The sequence below is a fragment of the Bison bison genome, unplaced genomic scaffold, assembly GCF_000754665.1.
Source record: "Bison bison bison isolate TAMUID 2011002044 unplaced genomic scaffold, Bison_UMD1.0 scf7180017864034, whole genome shotgun sequence".
NCBI lineage: Eukaryota > Metazoa > Chordata > Mammalia > Artiodactyla > Bovidae > Bison > Bison bison.
This window is the reverse complement of record NW_011494606.1, coordinates 2,924,831-2,938,084: the sequence shown is the minus strand read 5'-3', so window position 1 is coordinate 2,938,084 and position 13,254 is coordinate 2,924,831. Positions and strand designations below refer to the sequence as shown.

At 38.4% G+C, this 13,254-nt stretch overlaps 1 protein-coding gene across 1 annotated transcript in view; it reads left to right on the top strand.

Moving 5' to 3' along the window:
- Positions 1-13,254, top strand: part of GLCE (glucuronic acid epimerase) — a 109,640-nt gene that overhangs the window by 360 nt on the left and 96,026 nt on the right. The gene's annotated exons all lie outside the window — the stretch shown is intronic.

The following is a 13,254-nucleotide window of genomic DNA, read 5'->3' as shown; positions in this document are numbered from 1 at the left end:
TGCCTGGTGTGCGCGAGGCTTGGCGGGGTTCGGAGTGAGGAGGGCGAGGACGCGGTGGGGTGGGATCCGGGTGCGGACGCCCAAGGACGGTGAAGCGGGTGCCAGGGCTTCTCCGTGTTAGGAGGCGGTTTATTGGGGGTCTGGGCTCTCTTCCGGCTTGGGGTTCGGCTGGGTGGCAGCGGTTTGGGTCCCGGGTCTTTGGGGTCGAAGGAGATTTACCAGGATCCTTGAGGTGGTATAGCGGGGTTCCGGGACAAGGGGTCCTTTTATCGCGGTCTCAGGCTCTTTTAGGGACAGAGGATTCAGTTTTAGCAAGGTCCTAGGTCTCTGAAGGGGCAGATGTACGGGGTCTTGGGGGTACTTTGAGCAGGAGTGGGCTTCTTTTCTCACATTCCTGGGATAAAGAAGCAGTGTATTGGGGTTCTGTCTGTTTATCGGGGTCTTCGGGCGGGAGGGCGGTGTATCTGCGTCCTGCAGGGGCCGGGACCGCCTTGGTGGGCTGCTGGGGGCGGAAGGGTTTACGGCGGAGACCAGCGTCTTTATTGGGGTTTCTAGTTTGCCCAGAGGGGGGCGGTAACTTGGCATGGTCCCCAGTTTTTTCGGGGGCGACAGGGCGAGTTAGCGGGTCCCCGGGAGATCTCGAAGGGAGGGCGCGGCTCTGCAGGCGCTGGATCGGCTCGTGGCGGGAAGGGAACTCTGGTGACATCTCGAGTTCACAGTCTGTGGCTGGTCAGCATCCTGGAACAGATCTCTTTCTAGATGAGATTTACTCAATGCTTAGTTGAAGGATTGATTCGTGTTGTTGCCTAGTTGGAGAAACAGTGGGATTGTTCTGCAGTTTTCTTCTCTCTGCCCCGGGATCCCTGTGGGGGCGTGCTGATTTCTCTCCTCTGGGAACCAGAGTGGCAGACAACACCTCAAGTGGGCATGTAGACTTGTAGGTTCTTAAGGCGGCGAATGTCCTCCGGGTGAGCGTGGAAGCCACTGAGGATAGAGAAGGCTGTGCGGTTTTGGCTTCCTTTCCTAGGTTAGGGTCCACTTTGCTGATCCTGCATTATTAGGTCTGTCCTGAAGTCCTGCCCGAGTGTTAGGCAGCCAGGTATGCTGGAAAGTGTGTTCTGGCTTCTCTCTGTCGTTTGAAAAGCATTTGTGTAGAGGAATCGGTTCAAGTTCAGCCTCCAAGTAACGCATTGAAATTCGAAGTTCCAAAGCTAGAGCTTTGCAAACAGGTTTGAGACCTGTAAGGATGGCTAACAGAACACTTTTTAAAGAATCCTGCTTAACAGTTTTATTGTATACAGTTAGTCTTGACTCATATGCAGAGTCCTTGGTAACTAGCCCAAACTTAGATGGAATTCAAATAAAATGACCTGTATACATGCATATGTTCTTTTTTTTTCTTTAAATGTTTAAGTCAGAAAGTCTGCTTTAGCTTGACAGTTCCCCTGGTTAGATAGCTCCTTTATCATAGAGGCCTGTAAATCAAGTCTGATGTGGCTTGATTTGATGGAACCTGTACTTATAGTAATTCTGTAATTTGGGATAAACAGACAGATTTGAGTATGGCAAGGCAGAAAATTTTGCCTGCTTTAATCTTTTTTTTTTTGAGTGGCAGTTTTCTTTTAATGATATTTCTTTTGATCTTAGAACCAGAAACATTAGTGATAATATATTTAATTCTTGACTTTTATAATCATTTTAAAAAACAAGGCAGCTTCCCTGGTGGTCCAGTGGTTAAGAAGCCACCTGCCAATGCAAGGGACATAGGTTCTATCCCGGAAGACCTGCAACCAAGCCCATGGGCCACAACTGCTGAGACCACTCTCCTAGAGCCTGTGCTGTGCAACAAGAGAAGCCAATGCGATGGGAAGCCCTCGCACCACAGTGAAGACTAGCCCCTTCTCACCGTGACTAGAGAAAGCACATGTACAGCAGTGAAGACCCAGTGCAGCCATAAATAGATAAATTTAAAAATTAAAGGAAAAAAAACAGGGAATTCTATATAGCAATATATAACTCTGAAAAGTTTAAGTGTTTTGGGGTTTTGTTTTAGTTTAGTTTTTGTTTTGGTTGTAAATTAAATCAAAATACCTGTTTGACTTTTGTAACTATCAAAACTGATCAGTTGAGCAGATGCTTGATAGGAATCACAACCAAAAAAACCCTAAGCAGACCTTTGTTTCCCCATTATTTTTGAAAGCCAATGATAAATTAAGTGGATTTCAGTAACTTTTTAAAAAGGCTGCTTTCCTAATTTCTAAGTAAACATACTGATCAACAAGTATTTGATTATCTGCTAGGTGTCACAGTGTGGTGTGTACCTCCATGTACAGTGATTTACAGCTCTCATAAACCTGTATCAAGAGAAAGAGACAACAAATACATAAAATAATTGAGATGCTGATAAGAGAGAAATAGGATAGTTTTGGGGTTCAGCTCACTTAAAAAACATTAACCCCCGATAATATAACTGCTATTAGCATCCTCTGTTATATAAGCATACAATCTGTAAGGATAAACATCAAACTTAAAAGTGTTTGGGGAATTCTTTAGGAGAGAGTTGCAAAGACATGGAAAGGAGTTATTAATTATATGTGCTGTGCTGTGCTGTACTTAGTCACTCAGTCTTGTCCGACTCTTTGGGACACCATGGACCATAGTCCACCAGGCTCCTCCATCCATGGGATTCTCCAGGCAAGAATACTAGAGTGGGTGGGTTGCCATGCCCTCCTCCAGGGAATCTTCCCAACCCAGAGATCAAACCCAGGTCTCCTAAATTGCAGGCGGATTCTTTACTGGAATTATGTGCTTTTATACTATTTGAATTTATTTCAATGAGCAGACATTACTTAGGTGTTAATTAGAGAAGTCTGGAAATTAAAACATTTTGGTCACCGTGCAGATTTGTGAAATGTCGCACAGGCTTTTTGTCAGTGTTGCCACTTCTGTGTGTACTAGTGAAGGAAAAATGTATTTCAGTTATCTAAAATTATAGGAATGGGATGGGGAGGGGAACACAACAGAATAAGAAAAAAGACTAAAGCCCAAATAAAATGTTAAAACATGTTAAAGATGTTGGATCTTTAATTGTATGAAGATAAATTAATCTTTGGCCTTTATTTTAAATTTCTTTTCTTTCTAAAAAAACTTCTTAAAAGTCTTTTTTTAGACTCTCGAGAAGAAAAAGTTGTATTTTTGTGGTGCCCCCTCCTGCTGTGGTGGGGCAGCAGGTCTTTTATTTTGGCACAGGTTTCAGGATGGGATTTTTTTTTTTTGGTCAGACATATGAACATCTAATAGATATGTTTTCTTGTGAGGGATATGAAGCATAAAAATAGTTTTGTAATACATTATTACACTGCTAAAAAATGATAATACCAGAATGTCTTTTGGATCATCATTCAAAATTCTTAAGTCATAAATGAGACATACTAAACCAGTTTCTCGGAGAAGGCAATGGCACCCCACTCCAGTACTCTTGCCTGGCAAATCCCATGGACGGAGGAGCCTGGTAGGCTGCAGTCCGTGGGGTCACTAAGAGTCGGACATGACTGGGCGACTTCACTTCCACTTTTCACTTTTATGCATTGGAGAAGGAAATGGCAACCCACTCAAGTATTCTTGCCTGGAGAATCCCAGGGATGAGGGAGCCTGGTGGGCTGCCGTCTCTGGGGTCGCACAGAGTCGGACACGACTGAAGCGACTTAGCAGCAGCAGCAGCAGCAGCAAGCCAGTTTCTAGAAAGAAAATCATAAGACATGAAATTCTGGTCTCAAACTGTGCTACTAACCATATGATCTTGGATAATTCCTTAGTCTTTCAGGGCCTCAGTTTCCATACATATAAAATGAAAGAAAGAGCAGTCCCTGTCAGTAATCAATATAAACTCTAATGCCAGGGTTTATATTCCATGGTTTTTATATTGCAGATCTACAATATTACATGTACAAAAACCGATAGATGCTATAAGAGTCGCTAGTTCCCAGGGTACAACTAGTTCCATGTAATTTTTATTTATCATACCTAATTTTAGACCTCTTCTTTTTTAAGATATATAGGAACTATTTAATTCAAGAATATACATTCATGAAGGTAAATGACTTTCTTTTGATAATTTAGCTTTATCTGTTAAAGCTAAATTTTATCTATTATTTTTCTTTCTGATCCCTGGTTCTGTAATGGAGTATCTCTATGATAATGTAATGTCCTTATTTAATTCTGTGCATAGAATGAGGTCTCTAGTGACCCCCTTTACACTACTGCCAAGGTAATTTTTCTAAAATGCAAATATGTTCAGTGTTTTTTTCTTAAAACATACTTCTCCCTTAACTACAGTATTTAGTTCTATGGTTACAAGGCTCTTCATCATCTGGCTCATCTCCTGTATTTCTACCATCATACATCTCAAGCTCCAACTGTATTAATACCATCAGTTTACTGAAAGAGCCATACCGTTTCCTAACTCAGAACCTTCTTATATATTCTCCCTCCTACTCAGAATGCCTTTCCTTCTCCTATCTTGCTGACAGTCTACCGATTTTTCAAGATATAACTTAAGTGCTACCTACTTTTTGACTCTTCTGTGTGCTCTGGTCCTCTCTCTTCCAGCCCCACTGAGTTATTTACTATGTTTTGTTCATTCTTTCCCTTTGTTTATTAGTATGCTGTAATTACGTACGTGTCTCTCTTCCAGGACTCAAAAGCAGGTGTATATTTGTCTTACTGGGGCTTCCCAGGTAGCACAGTGGTAAAGAATCCACCTGCCAATACAGAAGACACAAGAAACGTGGGTTCAATCCCTGGATCAGAAAGATCCCCTAGAGTAGGAAATGGCAACCTGTTCCAGTATTTTTGCCTGGAAAATTCCATGGACAGAGGAGCCTGGTGGGCTATAGTTCATGGGGTCACAAAGAGTTGGACACGATTGAGCATGCATGCATGCACGCACACACACATTTGTCTCGTTATTTATTGAATATCTATTGCTTATTTTACACAATTGGCTCCCATCACAGATTTGAACTCTGAATGTCTGAATTAATTGCAGATCTCAGTATTGCCCTATTTTTCTAAAACGTTGGGCTTTCTAAATTATCTTGTTCTCTTGCCCCTATGACTGCAAACTAATATTAGGTCTATAGTACTTACCCTCATATTTAAGAAGAGAGGTTACCAGCACTGTAGGAGTTAGGTGTTAACTGTTAAACTTGCAGAAAAGTCATGCAGAATTTTGAGGCGAACACTAATCACAATATCTAAAATTGCTAGGGGAGAAGGCAATTGCTAGGAGAGTTGTGAACTGATTTCAGTATTTCAGATCTTGTACATCAGTGATTTGGTGGATATTTTACCATTTCTGCTTTCTGTACAGGAAATGATTGTTGCTGATGTATATGGGTTTTTATGTTGGTTTAATAGTTTCTTTATATACATTGGGCTTCCTGGGTAGCTCAAACAGTAAACAATCTGCCTGCAATGCTGAAGACCAGGGTTCAATCCCTTGAAGGAGGGCATGGCAACCCACTCCAGTATTCTTGCCTGGAGAATCCCATGGACATAGAAGTCTGTCTGGCAGGCTGCAGTCCATGGGGTTGCACAGAGTCAGACATAACTGAGCGATGAACACTTTCACACTTTCACTTTACATACATTACCTTTCATTCTCAAAACAAATCCTAAAAATTTAATTTTCTCAAGAAGTTAAGAAGCAGGCTATAACTAGCTCCAGGTCTGTCTAAATCCAGATTCTGTGCTTTTTAGAAATACTACATTGATTCATGTTGATACTTGGCAGAAAACAACAAAACTTTGTAAAGTAATTGTCCTTTAAACTAAAAAAAAAAATACTACATTGCCTTCTGTATATGAATTCTTAGTGTATTTATAACTATTAATAGATATTTTACTCATTTTATAAATTTAAGAAGTAGATTATAAGGTTTATCCATTCAGCTTTTTGGAAAAAAAGCTGAAGTAGAACATTTGAAATTGATTGGAGTTTAGAGACCACTTAATCCAGCTCCTAGAGTTAACATGTGAGGAAACTGACATACAGGAGAATAGTTAAATGACTTATTCAAGATCACACAGCTTTGTACTTGGTTAAGATTTGTTGTTGTTATTAAGCTTGTTATGACCATTGGTGTTGTAAAACTATTATTTGAAAGAAAAACAAGTGCCTGATTCTCGCCCCACCCTCCCACTCCCAAGGCCAAGGAAAAAAGCCTAGAGTGGCTTTCAGAAAAATGATGATAAGGATCTCAGAGTCTTAAGGACATGGCTCAGAGAAAATCCTGACTTTGGATCATGACACATGGAGACATCTCATTGCCTCTTCACTCACATAGTTCCCTAGACTTGGTTTCTTTCCTTCCTCTTTTTTCTTTTCAAAAATATATTCATAGCTTACTGATCTCCCTGATCAAGTTATTAGCAGCAGCCTAATAACCAGTAACTGTTTACATGCCAACCATGTAACTAATAGGGATACAGAAAAGCATAAAATCTAGTCAATGCCTTGAAGAGGCTTAGTTTATTGGGAGTGGGAGGCAGTAAGTATTTAACTGCAATGCAGTATATAAAGATGCAACTCCAGAAGCTCAGAAGAAGGTAAATGTGGACTGCGCTAGTGGTTGTAGAAGTTTCTATGTAGAAAAGATTTGGTTTAAGTTAGTGTTTAAATGAAGAGTTGGAGGGAAAGACTAAGGAAAAGAATATATGGCCGTGTGTGTGTGTGTAATTTTTTTTTTTATTAGTGTAACCCATGTTCACATCCCTTCAGCTGCAGTGGCCTCCTTGTTGTTTCGGAAGGCCTGGAACATATTCTTCCAGATATCTGTATGTCTCCCTCCCTTCCTTCCTTCAGGTCTGAATTAAGGTATCACCCCTTCTGTAAAAGTCTGCCTTGTTAAAATTACAGCATCCCTCCCATGCATACCCTTCTATCCCTCTTCCTTGCTTTGTGTCTTTTTTTATGCTTTCCTGGAGTCCCACATGGAGAAGGCAATGGCCACCCATTCCAGTACTCTTGCCTGGAAAATCCCATGGACAGAGGAGCCTGGTGGGCTGCAGTCCATGGGGTCGCACAGAGTTGGACACGACTGAAGTGACTTAGCAGTAGCAGCAGCAGTCCCACATACTTTGTGTTTTTATTATCTTTCTACTATATATCCCCTACTATAACATAAGATCCATGAGGGCAGGGATTTTTACCCATTTTATCCCCAGCACCCAGAATGTTACCTGTTACAAAGTAGCTGCTCACATATTTGTTAAATGAATACAACAATCAAACTTTAAAGCAGTAAGATTGTTTGATCTAACCTCCCTCTTTCTTGCTGGCTGGCATGGAGCGAGAGGAACTTTCTTTTCCATTAAAAATTTTTTTTTCCTAATACTTAAATTGTATACAGTATATAAATCATGATATAAGAACGTCTACATATGTCATTGTGTAATCACCAACAACAAGTATAGAATACTTCTATGACCTTAGCAATTTTTCTTATTCCTCCTAGTCAGTACTTCCCAAAGGTAACCACTATTCTGACTTCTATCACAATAGATTAGTTTTGCTTTTCTTGACTGAAGTGACTTAGCAGCAACAGCAGCAAACTTCGTATAAATGGAACCAAATCATTTTTTAAGTTAGCAGGACTTCATTCTTTTTCATTGCTGTGTAGCATTCTATTGTATGAATATATATGTATATGTACATATATGTTGTTGTTGTACTGTTTATAGACATTTGGGCTATTTTCAGGTTTTAACTTCTAGGAACAAGGCTTCTAAGAACAATTTTGTACCTATCTTTTTGTGGACATAAAGATTCATTTCTTATCTAAAATAGTTAACCTTTCTGTGTGTGTGTGTGTGTGTGTGTGTGTGTGTGTGTGTATAGTGCTGTTGTTATTTAGTCACTAAGCTGTGTCCAACTCTTTTGCAACCCATGGACTCTAGCCCACCAGTCTCCTCTGTCCATGGGATTTCCCAGGCAAGAATACTGGAGTGGGTTGCTATTTCCTTCTTCAGGGGATCTTCCTGACCCAGGGCTTGAACCCACATCTCCTGCATTGACAGGCAGATTCTTTACCACTGAGCCACCAGGGAGCCCATATATAGAAAGATAGATACATCTTCACATAAAATTCTTAATTCCGTGTGGTCCTTAGCACATGCTGAAAAGTGAAAGTGTGTTAGTTGCTCAGTCGTGTCTGACTCTTTACAGCCCCATGGACAGTAGCCTGCAGATTCTTCTGTCCTTGGGATTCTCCAGGTAAGAATACTGGAGTGGGTTGCCATTCCTTTCTCCAGAGGAACTTCCTGATCCAAGGATTGAACCCAGGTCTCCTACTTGCAGGCAGAAGCATCTAGCACATACTAGATGATCATTACATGATTGAAGATAAATTATTGACTAATCATGTACTGTAAGATGATCTCAAACTTATTAAAAAATGTTGGAGAACAGCTTCTGGTCCATATTTTTGTTCTTACATCTGACATAAAACATGTAGCACTTAACTTTGTCCAGATTCTACACATTTCTCTTTCCTTTCAGTTAACTTTTTTAAAAACCATATTGTTTATTAGTTGCTGCCCCTTTTCCAGAAGATGGGTGAAATATATCCAGAAAAGAGAAAATTTAAAATAGTTAATTTTAAGGTGTGAGTTTCAGAACTGGTTGACAGTTTTTTATTTTCTCAACATTAAAATGTCATTTCTTTTCAACAATTTGGTTCTACTATATGTATTTTATATATATGTGTGTATATATTATATATATATGTGTGTGTGTGTGCCTATATATATATTTTTTACTATTCTATACAGTTTGAAATCATTTATATGAATGCATAAGTTATGTTTTGGGATATGTCAAGTAAAGGCTTTCTTTGATTGTGTGCGTGCTTAGTCGCTCAGTCGTGTCCAACTCTTTGAGACCCAAGGACTGTAGCCCGCCAGGCTCCTCTGTCCATGGAATTCTCCAGGCAAGAATACTGGAGTAGGTAGCCATTCCCTTCTCCAGGGGATCTACTTGACCCAGGGATTGAACCCAAGTCTCCCACATTGCAGGCAGGTTCTTTACCATCTAAGCTACCAGGGAGTAATTTTAGAAATGGCTTTAGTTGGTGAAGAATGCAAATGAGAGCCCCTATGGTAATAAAAGAGATCATGAGAAATATTTTTCTAATTTTGGGGAAGCTTTCAGTTCTCTTTTGAAGTGATTTCTTAGCTAAGACTTGAAAGATGAGTAGGAAACAAGGTGGATGAGATACTCAGCAGGGAATGGGGTAAAAGCACTGTAGGTGGGGAGCTGCATTTGCAGAGGGAGAGCAGGATAGATTTGGGAATCTGCAGACAATTCAGGAGGGTTAAAGCATGTTTTTCAAGCTGTAGTGTGAGTATGAATCTCCTGGAAGGAGTGCGGCTCAGGAATTTGGAGTTCTTACATGTTCACAGGTAGTGGAGATGTTGTGGTTCCAGGATCACACTTTGCAAACCACTGGGCCAGAGCCTGGGAAGCAAGAGAGAAGGAAGGAGTCGGGAGTGAAAGCAGGGACCATATCATGGAGGATCTTATAACTAATATAAGGAATTTGAACTTAAAGCAGTGGTATCCTACTGAAGAGTGCTAAGCAGAAAGGTGAGCTTATGAGATTTTTTATTTTCTTGGGGGCAGTAGTGGTGGAGTAGTGGAAATAATCTTTCGAGGTAAACTCAATCTCCATTTGAAACTATACAGATTAATGTCTGAGAAATTACAGTTAACCCATCCATTAATAATTACTGTTTCTTCCCACTAGCAGATTCAGTTCTTTTAAAGGGAAAGTTTGGTTTTATTTATTAATTTAGATGTTATATGTTTAATCAGTTTTTTCTTCCAGGGATATTCTTATTTGTAATAAAATAAGTATTATTACAATTTAACTCATAATTACATTGTTAACCTTGTTTGATAGAATTTGATTTTTGTTCATGTTGTACTATATAATAGTCCAGAGTCTTCTTTTTTATTGATTAAAAAATAACCTAGCTGGTAGTGCTTATTGTATAGTAGGAGTGATCTTAATGATACTTAGTAATTTGAGTTAGGTTCTCATCAGCTTTCATAAATGTTATTAATTAGAAAGTTTTATTTCATCTGTTTAAATATCACATCAGTTTTGCAGTATTATAAACTTAAGAATGTGTGTGTGTATAGCTTGTTTTTCCCCGCCTAATTTTATAGGTTTCTAGGGACTCATTTTAAATACTTGGAGAAATGCAAAACACAAAATCTAATGCTTCAGCTCAAATATAAGCTTAACTAACATAATGGTACACAGTCTTCCTCATTCCATGAATATATTGACTCATTTGTATACTGTTTATCCTCCTATCATGAATTTATATAATAAAATTTTCCTACTTTGTTAAAATTGCTTCAAAACTGAATTTTTAATAGCAGCATAAAATTCTGTTGAATGAATGTGTAATGATTTAACCATTCCCAATTATTGAATATTTTTTTCCTCTTCGGAGAACACTGAAGAAAATCTTTGTGCAGAAATGTTTCTCCATACTTGATTATTTTCTTAGGATAAGAATAAAAATGTTTAGTCAAAAGCTAAGACCTTAAAAAAATTAAACATTGCCATATTATTATCTAGAAAGGTTATCCCAATTTACATACCAGTATCAGTATTACTCTTACAAACCTTTTCTAGGGAATTCCCTGGCAGTCTAGTGGTTAGGACTCCAGGTGTCCACTGTAGAGGGCATGATTTGAGTCCCTGGTCAGGGAACCGAGATCCCTCATGCTGTGTAGTGTGGCCCCCAAATAAATAAATTAAAAATTTTTTTGAATCCAAATTTAATAAGCAAAAATGATCTGACTTTGTATTTCTTTGATTATAATTGAAGAGCATTGCAAAATTTTTTTTAAAGTTACCCATTAAATGAAAAAATTTTAAAAAGAAAACCACATGCATTATTTATAAGGTAAAATATTTTAACTAGAATTAATGTTTTATTATAGTAGTTTTTTCTGTTAATAGATAAATTAATTTCTTGAATAGTTATTTAAAAAACTTACAAAATTCAAGGACCCAAACAGTTGCCCCAGAGACAACTACTGTTACCACTTTTTTATAGGTACTTCCAAGGTATTGTAAATCAAGTGTGTGTGTGTGCCAAAACATTAGACAAATTATAGAGAACATTCATTAAAATACTGTCTAGTTCAGATGTGGTATTGTGTACTAAATTGTGTACTAAAAATTAGAAAGGGTCTAAAAATGATTAGTATCTGGCTACTGGCCCAGAAGGAAGAAAAGCAGGGTCTGGCAGCATTTGGCTGTAATTTTCTATAAGACAAGTGGCCTTAGCTCTTTTTATTATTGGATCAATTCTTTGACAATAGCACTTCTGTTTATAGTACTGATTCTGTAGTACTATTCCAAAAAGGAAAGCCAAGTTTTTGAAAATTAGACAGTTGATGCCTGAAAGAAACTCTTCAAAGTACAAAAGCTATTTTGAGATACTTAGGGGCAAGATACTTTGTCCTTAGGTATTTTAGGATTTCTTTGGCAAGTACAGTTTTAGCAGAATTTTCATGACTTTGTTGCTTAACAGTGAAAGTTTGAGCTTGAATAGTTATAAATGAAATTCATCATTTCCCTGAACTCTTATTTCCTAATTCGAAAACCAATCAGCCATGATACAAAGTATTTTAAAATATACTTTTAAAAGATTTTCATGCTAATAGTTTAAGTACTAATTTGTCTCATACAGTCAAAAATCTTTTTGAGCTTGACTTGGAGGCTGCTGCTAAATAAATGATTTGAGCAATAAGAATCAGAAGGTTTAATTGATTGTACAGAACTTTAGAGCTTTAGGGAAAGGATGATTGCTTTGGGGAGAGATTTTTTTTTTTTTTAAGCCCTTGTTTCTAAAAATAAAATTTTAAATATCTAAAAAAAAAATAAAAAAAAATTGTTTACTGAATACCAACTCTTTGGGGCCCAAGATAAGTTAGGGGTATTATGAGAGTTTCTATTTGCTGGAATTCATGTCTCCTATTTCAGATTAATTATAAGGCTGTAAATGCTGCTAAAGAATTTGCACCTACTAGTGGTTGGTAATATTTGAGTGGTTTTAAGAAAACCTTCCCTTGTGGCTCAGCTGGTAAAGAATCTGCCTCAGCACGGGAGACCTGGGTTTGATCCCTGGGTTGGGAAGATCCCCTGAAGAAGGGAAAGGCTACCCACCCCAGATTCAAAAAGCTCAAAAAGATTCTGGCCTGGAGAATTCCATGGACTGTATGGTCCATGGGGTCTCAAAGAGTCAGACACGACTGAGTGACTTTCACTTCGTTTTAAGAAAACCAGAGGCAGGAAAAGATCTTCTTGATTAAAAAAATTTTTAATTTGGAAATAGTTATATATCTGTATATATATTACAGAATATAGAGAATTGCATAGTATAAAGAATTCCTGTATACCTTTCACCCAGCTTTCTCCTAATGTTAACATCTTGTGTAACCATGGCAGATTTATTAAAAATAAGGAATTAATCCTGATTTTTAAAAAGAATACAACAAACTTTTTTTTAACACCTGTTATAAAAGAGTGTTTTGGCTGCTGATACACAATGTTGGAAAAGAAGTAAATGTTGCGGGTAATAATAATAAACTGATGATCTTAGTGTCATTCCTGAACAAAGTCTCAGATTATTGAACATATATATTTTGGTATATAATATTTTATATATTTTGGTTTATTTTGGTATATATTTAGAAGACACTAATCACTGGGAGCCAGCTTGGGGTCACAGAGAATAAGTCATGCCACACTAGCCTCACTTGTGGTGCTAGTGGTAAAGAATCCACCTGCCAATGCAGGAGACATAAGAGACGTGGTTTCCATCCCTGGGTCAGAAGGATCCTCTGGAGGAGGGCATAGCAACCCAATCCAGTATTCTTGCCTGGAGAATCCCATGGACAGTGGAGCCTGGTGGGCTACAGTCCATGTAGTCGCAAAGAATCAGACACGACTGAAGTGACTTAGCACACACGTAAACTGGTAGGTACATCAGGAGATGCTCTAGCCATAATATATTTAGAATTATAGCTACGTTTGTTGGATTTTAAATTTTGTTCAGGGTAGACTTAAACACCTTATGTAGATTGCCTCATTTAGCCCTGCTTTACAAATGAGGAAAAGGACCGCAAAAGTTATACAGATAGCATTTGATAGCCTTTTATCATATTTT